General features: G+C 48.4%; 1 protein-coding gene across 1 annotated transcript in view; it reads left to right on the plus strand.

Moving 5' to 3' along the window:
- Nucleotides 1–8,173, plus strand: part of CIMIP4 (ciliary microtubule inner protein 4) — a 302,707-nt gene that overhangs the window by 135,733 nt on the left and 158,801 nt on the right. The window lies entirely within an intron of this gene.

Consider the following 8,173-nt stretch of genomic DNA (forward strand, 5'->3'; position numbering starts at 1 on the left):
GAGATTGCTCCATATCAGGACCCAGAGAGCCTCCCCTTCCTATTTTTTTTTTTTTAGACGGAGTCTTGCTCAGTCACCCAAGCTCGAGTGCAGTGGCGCAATCTTGGCTCACTGCAACCTCTGCCTCCCGGGTTCAAGTGATTCTTCTGCCTTAGCCTCCTGAATAGCTGGGACTACAGGTGCACACCACCACGCCCAGCTAATTTTATTTTTATTTTTGGTAGAGACGTGGTTTTGCCATGTTGGCCAGGCTGGTCTCGATCTCCTGACCTCGTGATCTGCGCGCCTCAGCCTCCCAAAGTGCTGGGATTACAGGTGTGAGCCACCGTGTCCGGCCCTCCCCTTCCTATTTTGGCGTAGCTACATGGCATTCCACTGGATGGAAGTTCCCTAATTTGCTCATCACCTGTCCCCTATGGATGCGCATTTTGTTGGCCTCGGGTCCCGTGACTGCAGGAGTTACTTTGTACACACATGTTCAACATGGGTCACTCTGTTGATGAGTTTTAGGTGTGGAATTGCTGGGTCATTTGTCAGAGATGTTGGTAGATGTCAGATTGCCTTCCAGGGAGGTGCTTGAAGCCCACACCAGCAGGGTGACTCGCCTTTTCAACCTGCCTTTGATGGCAAAGCTTTTGAAACTTCAAATATACTATCCTGGTGTTTTTAATGTGTATTCTCAGGACTCTTCAGGGTATTAGAGACTTAGCACTTTTGATTCTTTCTCTTTTCCTTTTTTCTTTCCTTCCCCTCATATTGACACGGTCTGTATGTCAGGTAATTTTCTGGGTTCTGGAGTGGTGTGGATGAATCCCACACTGTTCCTGTTGTCCAAGAGCTCCTGGTGTAGACTCATAAGCGAGGCTCTGACATGAGATATGGTAACTGGCTTGTGCCCAAAATCTGCCTTGGCCAGAATGGGAGATCAGGGAAGGACTGGTTTTAAATCGGGGAGCTGATTAGTCTGAGTAATTAGGGTGGGAATATGGTGACCAATTTTGTCCTAGGAATATCACTGTAAATCTCATGTTCTGGAAACCCCCCTCAGTCCCAGGCACAGTGGGACAGCTGGTCACCTTGGAGCAATCCTGGTAAGGAATGGCATGGTTTGCTCGAGACAGGAGTTGCTCAGGGCGCTGGTGCTGGTGTGGCCATGAAGCAGGCAGCTCCCAGATGAACAGGGAAGAACGTTGGGCTTCAGGTCTAGAGCCTGGGGGGCTGGCGTGGAGATGGCTACTGTGGCAAGGCAGAAATAAGGGTGATGGCTTGGAAGAAGGGGGTGAGGGATGGAAGGAGTCAGGGAGAATGGCCGCAGTCTGTCTTGGGGACTGGTCGGTGGGGTGCCTCCAGTGAAGAGCAGGTGTCAGCAGAGGGGCATGCTCGGAGGAGAGCCCTCAGGAAGTCGGCCGCTAGCCTGCTCTTTCTCCTTGTTCTGCTCTGGCCCCTCTGTGGGCCCCTCCAGCTTTGTGATCCTCATTTGTCATGAGGGGTACCCCACAGTCTGATGGGGACTGGGCGGAGGGTCAGACACCAAATTATGCATACCGTGGTCCTCTTGACCAGGGACCAGGACTCAAAACTAGGTCACTGGTGAGGCCCGGCACTGTGAGGGCAGGACTTTTTTTCCAGTTGGGGACTCGGCTACCTGCTGACTTTCCAGAAGACAGGTCACAGCACCGAGCAGGGATGGGCGGAACACAAGGACTTGAGGGTGGGTGACAGTGTCAGCTGGCTGAGCCAGGGAGGGCAGGAAGGGAGGTGGCCCTGGAGATACTGGAGGTCTTCACAATGGCAGAGGACAGGCGGTGGCAGAGACAGTGAATGGCGCCCCCAAACCTGCTCTCCCCTGCCCGTGTGTCGTCTACTTATAGCCGGCTACATCTTCCAGCCTCCTCTGCAGCTTGGTGGGCTATGTGACTCAGGCGTAGCCAATGGGATGTACATTAGAAGTGGCTATGGCAGCTTTGGGGAAGGGTCCTTAACAGGCAGAGGCGAGCCCTCCTTCTCTCCTTCCTTTCCCTTCCATCTACAGGAACGCAGAGGTGATGGGTGGAGCTTGAATAGCTCTCTTGGTCTATGAGGAGACGGGAGAAGGATATTGAAGAGACCCTAGTAGCAAGACAGATTTAGCTCAGGATCCTGACATCATAAACCACCCCACCTAGCCTGGGTGTGGCCTCCCTTTGGACTTCTTTTATGTATGAGAGAAATAAAACCCTCTCTTATTTTAGGTCACTGTTTTCTTCTTCTGTTCTCTTTGGACACACGCAGCTGAACTTCATCCTAACTGGGACACTGTTGTACAGTGGAGGCGGTGATGGCAGCAAGGGGGTGAGCTGAGGTGGAGGTTCAAGGGGTCTCGGTTAACACAGGTCAGAATGATGGCAGGGTGCAAGTGCGAGCCTGGGCGTGGGACTGGTATGGAGCAGGTCAGAGGGAACAGGAGCCTGGAGGCTGCAGTGAGGACCCTGACATCTCCTGGGAGGTGGAGTGGAGAGGGAGGCTGAGCGCAAGGGCCAAGCACTCCAGCAAGCAGAGGGAGGAAGGGTAGGGTGTTTGGCAGATACCAGGACTGAGGAGGATGCAGTCTGGCTTGGCCCCAAAAAAGACAGCCCCGTGATGGGTGGGGGAAAAAATCACAATCAGGAAAGGACATCAGAGCTGGAAGACCCCAATATGCCCTTGTCCCATGGCTCCTGTGAAAGACGGGTCTGGGTCCAGTGGTGGGAGGGCTGTGGGACTGGGTACATGGAAACAGACGGTATGAGGCGGTTTGTTCCCAGTGGGACCCATGAAGATGCAGTGCAGAGGGTCAGGTGGGGATGTGTAAGACGTAAGAGAAGTAGTTATAGGAGCAAGGCGTGGGGCCTCCTGGAGGAGGCTGGGTCCAAACCCCAGCACTCCTGAGACCCAGGTCTGGGTAGGCCTGAGTGGGCTCTGTCAGGGCCCTGCCATCAGAGAAGCTTCTGGATTACATCTCAGGTTGCCTCAGAGAGAATCGGATGTCCTCTGGGACAGACCTAGGTTCTAATCCTGGCTCTGCCACATTCTGGTAGGATGACTCATGAGCCCCGGTTTCCTGGCCTATAAAATGGCGAGGGAAGAGCAGGCTCAGCACACACAAAGCCCTGACGGAGCGAGAAAGCACAGGAGGCAGGGTCAGAGATGAAGATGGGGCAGCCCCTATAGGACGTGTGGGTCAAGACTGAGAGTTTGGATTTTACTGTGAATGCACTGGGAAGGTTTGAGTGTGTGTGATGGGGAGTGGCTGGGGGGTGAAATGACGTGCTTTGAGTTTGGGAAAGGTTGCTCTGGCTGCTGAGTGGAGAACAGACCAGAGAGTCAGGACTATTAACAGAAACAGGGAGACCAGGGCGGAGGCCACCATGGGCCTGCTGAGGTGGGAGATGACACGGCTCTGAGCAGGACAGGGGCTGAAGAAAGCAGGTGCACCTCTCTGCACACCCCTGCTGGCCACCCATGCCTCTGGGCTTCTGCTGGCGTCCTGTCTCACCCCTCCTCACTTGGTCTTATGTTCAGCTGTAGCACCTGGGGGACAGACTGTATGAGTCAGAGAAAACAGAAACAGCAGTCCCCAGGTCTCAGAGGCCCAACAATAGAGGTTTATTTTTCACTCAAGTTATAGCCCAGTGTGAATTGTCTGAGGAGGGGTGAGGGACTGTCCTTCAAGGGACTCCAGCCACTCTCCCCAAAACTTCACTGGATTCTGGCAGGGGAGGGGAGAGAGAGAAAGAGATAGACGGTTGGCTGGGCGTGGTGGCTCACGTCTGTAATCCCAGCACTTAGGGAGGCCAAGGCAGGCAGATCACGAGGTGAGGAGTTCGAGACCATCCTGGCCAACATGGTGAAACCCCATCTCTACTGAAAATACAAAAATTAGCTGGGCATGGTGGTGTGTGCCTGTAATCCCAGCTGCTCGGGAAGCTGAGGCAGGAGAATTGTTTGAACCAGGGAGTTGGAGGTTGTAGTGAGCCCAGGTCGCGCCACTGCACTCCAGCCTGGCTACAGAGCAAGACTCCGTCTAAAAAAAAAAAAAGAGATAGAGGGATTGAGAGACACAGGAGATCATAGGTGAGATTTTTTTTAGGCCTAGGAGTAGAATAAATCACTTCCTCCCACATCCCATTAGCCAGACTTGGTCCTGGAGCCCCAGCTCACTGCAAGGGAGGCTGGGAAGCAGAGCCTAGCTGATGCCGTGAGGAGGGTGCACGCCATGGCCTGGGGACCCATTCCACCAGGTGTCCCTCCTACGTGCTCCCACAGGCCATGAGGTGTTACGTAGAGGATGTGAAGGAGGATCCTTCTCTGCATAGCCCCCTCCCTGCCTCTCCATCTGAGGTGTTCTGGGCTAGGACCCTTGACAAAAGAACGAACCTGCTCCATCCCCTGTCGCCTGGGGTGGGAGACTCTGTATGTGGGGGCTGTACCATCCCCCATTCTGCTCCCCACTTCCCTGGCTGCTGCACATCCCAGGGGCACGAGGGTGGAGAGTGGCCTACCTGCCTGCCTTGGCCCTACCCCACTGGCCTGGGCTGCCCGCCTCAGGCTCCCTGTGTCTGACCTGGTCTTTGGGGCATCTGGGGTGCTCAGTAAATGTTTGTTGAATAAATAAAAGAAGGAAAGCAGGATGAGGAGGAAGAAGAGTCTTGGGCAGTACATGCCAGGCAGACTGATGCTGTCTCATGGATGAAATAGCTGTACACAGCTGCTCCTTACAAGCTGGGTCTGTGACTTCTGGCTTTGGCTGGGGATGCATTTTTTTTTTCTTTATATGTGTGTGCTTTTAAAGTGTTAACTGAATTCATTTATTTGGGGGCAGGAAATATGTTCATGCCATACAAAAGGGTCTGTAGAGAAAAGCGTCCTTCCTAACCCTTCCTCACCTGGCTCTCCTCCCTGAGACAACCAGTGTTCCTAATTTCTTGCAAAGCTTCCGGCAATATTTGAGGCTTAATAAATGTTGGCTGTTATTCTCATGGTTGTGGCTGTTGCGTTTAGTATCCTCTCCTGCCACCAGACAGCCTTACTGTAGGGGAGAGGGAAGGGCGGTGTGGAAGGAACTGGCCCTTACAGCAAGCCTGCTGTGCGTGATCACATTAAATGCTTTATGCACACCTTCTTATCCAATTCTCCCCTTCATTTGATAGGTGTGCATACTGAAGCACAGGGAGGCCTAGGTCACAGCCTCAATCTCCAGTCCTGCCCCTCCTGGGCAGCAGCGCTCCACGCTTCTTCTTTTCCAGCACCGGGCTTTGCACATGGGAGTTGGGCCTGATTCTCTTTTTGGAGTCTTGAATTCCACTTTCTCACATTTGCAGAGCTGCCCTCTCTGCTCTTCTCTCTCTTCTTTTTAGGAGAGGTGGCAGGCTGGGGGCAGTGGCTCACGCCTGTAATCCCGGCACTTTGGGAGGCCGAGGTGGGTGGATCACCTGAGGTCAGGAGTTCGAGACCAGCCTGGCCAACATGGGGAAACCCTGTCTCTACTGAAAATACAAAAATTAGCCGGGCGTGGTAGCATGTGCCTGTAATCCCAGCTACTCGGGAAGCCGAGGCAAGAGAATCGCTTGAACTTTGTGGGCAGAGGTTGCAGTGAGCCGAGATTGTGCCACTGCACTCCAGCCTGGGTGACAGAGCTAGACTACGTCTCAAAAAAAAAAAAAAAAAAAAAAAAAGAGGCCGCAGCTTGCAATAAAACCCATCTGAAGCAGGGAATCAGGAAAGGGAAGAAGCAGAGCTGCTGCTTCTGGGCTCTGAGGATGGAACTTCACAGGGTCTATGGGGCTGTGATGCAGCACGTAAATAGATGTGCATTTTTCTAAAGACCAGTCCATAAGTTTTCATCTTTAAAAACAAGAGCCCTGAGCTGAGCTCCCACACCACCCTTCTCCCTCGCCAAAACAGGGGGAAAAGGATTAGGAACCATGACTTGAGAGGAAGAGGAAGGTTCTAGAATGTTCAGTAAGTGACCGTCAAATTGTTCATAAAGACCTGATAGTCATCTCTGGGAAGTGCTAGCTAGAACAAACAGACAAGAGAAAGAAGTAAAGGGCATCCAAATTGGAAAGGAAGAAGTCAAATTATCCTTGTTTGTAGACGATATGATCTTATATTTCAAAAAGCCTAAAAACGCCACCACAAAACTGTGAGAACTGATAAACAAATTCAATTAAGTTGCAGAATACAAAATCAGCATACAAAATCAACATACAAAAATTAGTAGTATTTCTATGTACCAACAGCAAACAATCTGAAAAAGAAATCAAGAAAATAATTTCATTTGGAATAGCTACAAATAAAATAAAATACCTAGGAATATACATAACCAAAGAAGTGAAAGATCTCTATAATGAAAACTATAAAACGTTGGTGCAAGAAACTGAAGAGGACACAAAAAATAAAAAGATATTCTATGTTTATGGATTGGAAGAATCAATATTGTTAAAATGTCCACACCACCCAAAGAAATATACAGATTCAATGTAATCCCTATCAAAATACTAATGACATTCTTCACAGAAGTAGAAAAAATAATCGTCAAGTTTAATGGAAACACAAAAGATGCAGAGTAGCCAAAGCTATCCTAAGCAAAAAGAGCGAAGCTGGACAAATCACATTATCTGACTTCAAATTATACCACAGAGCTACAGTAACCAAAACAGCATGGCACTAGCATAAAAACAGACACATTGACCAATGAACCATTGGTCAGAACAGGGAACCCAGAAACAAATCCACACACCTACAGTGAACTCATTTTCAACAAAGGTGCCAAAAACATACCTTTGGGGAAAGGCCAGTCTTTTCAATAAATGTTGCTGGGAAAACTGGATATCCATATGCAGAAGAATGAAACCAGACCCTCATCTCTCCTCATATACAAAAATCAAATCCAAATGGATTAAAGACTTAAATCTGAGACCTCAAACTATGAAACTACTAAAAGGAAACATTGGGGAAACTCTTTAAGACAAGGGACTAGGCAAAGATTTCTTGAGCAACACCCCACCAGCACAGGCAACCAAAGCAAAAATGATAGATGAGATCACATCAAGTTAAAAGGCTTCTACATAGCAAAGGATGCAATCAGCAAAGTGAAGAGACAACCCACGGAATGGGAGAAAATATTTGCAAACTAACTATCTGACAAGGGATTAATATCTGGAATAGATAAGGAGCTCAAACATCTTTATAGAAAAAAAATTATAGCAATCCCATCAAAAATTGGGCAAACGATCTGAATAGATAGTTCTCAAAAGAAAACATATAGGTCTATGAAAAGGTGCTCAACATCATTGATCATCAGAGAAATGCTCATCAAAACTACAATGAGATATTATCTCACCTCAGTTAAAATGACTTTTATCCAAAAGGCAGGCAATAATGAATGCTGGTGAGGATGGGGAGAAAAGGGAACCCTCGTACACTGTTGGTGGGAATGTAAGTTAGTACAACCACTATAAAGAACAGTTTGAAGATTCCTCAAAACACTAAAAATAGAACTACTATATGATCCAGCAATCCCACTGCTGAGTATATATCCAGAAGAAAGGAAATCAGTATATGGAAGAGACATCTGCATTCCCACATTTGTTGCAGCACTGTTCACAATACCCAGGATTTGGAAGCAACCTAAGCGCCCATCAACAGATGAATGAATAGAGAAAATGTGGTACGTATACACAATGGAGTACTATTCAGCCATGAAAAAGAATGAGATCCTGTCTTTTCAACAACATGTTTGAAACTGGAGGTCATTATATTAAGTGAAACAGGCCAGGCACAAAAAGACAAAGTTCACATGTTCTTACTTATTTGTGGGAGCTAAAAATTAAAACAATTGAATTCATGGAAATGGGAAGGGCAGTGATGGAGATGGGAAGGGCAGTGGGGGCTGGAAGGGTGGGGATTGTTGTTGGGTACAAAAACAGAATTAGATAGAATGAATAAGATCTAGTATTTGATAGCATAACAGGGTGACTTTAGTCAACAATAATTTATTGTACATTTAAAAATAACTAAAAGAGTATAATTGGATTGTAACACAAAGAAAGGATAAATACTTGAGGTGATGGATACCCCACTTATACTGATGTATTATTATACATTGTATGCCTGTATCAAAATAGCTAATGTGCCTCATGAATATAGACAC

Source organism: Hylobates moloch, unplaced genomic scaffold (assembly GCF_009828535.3).
Source record: "Hylobates moloch isolate HMO894 unplaced genomic scaffold, HMol_V3 SCAFFOLD_19, whole genome shotgun sequence".
NCBI classification, from domain to species: Eukaryota; Metazoa; Chordata; class Mammalia; order Primates; family Hylobatidae; genus Hylobates; species Hylobates moloch.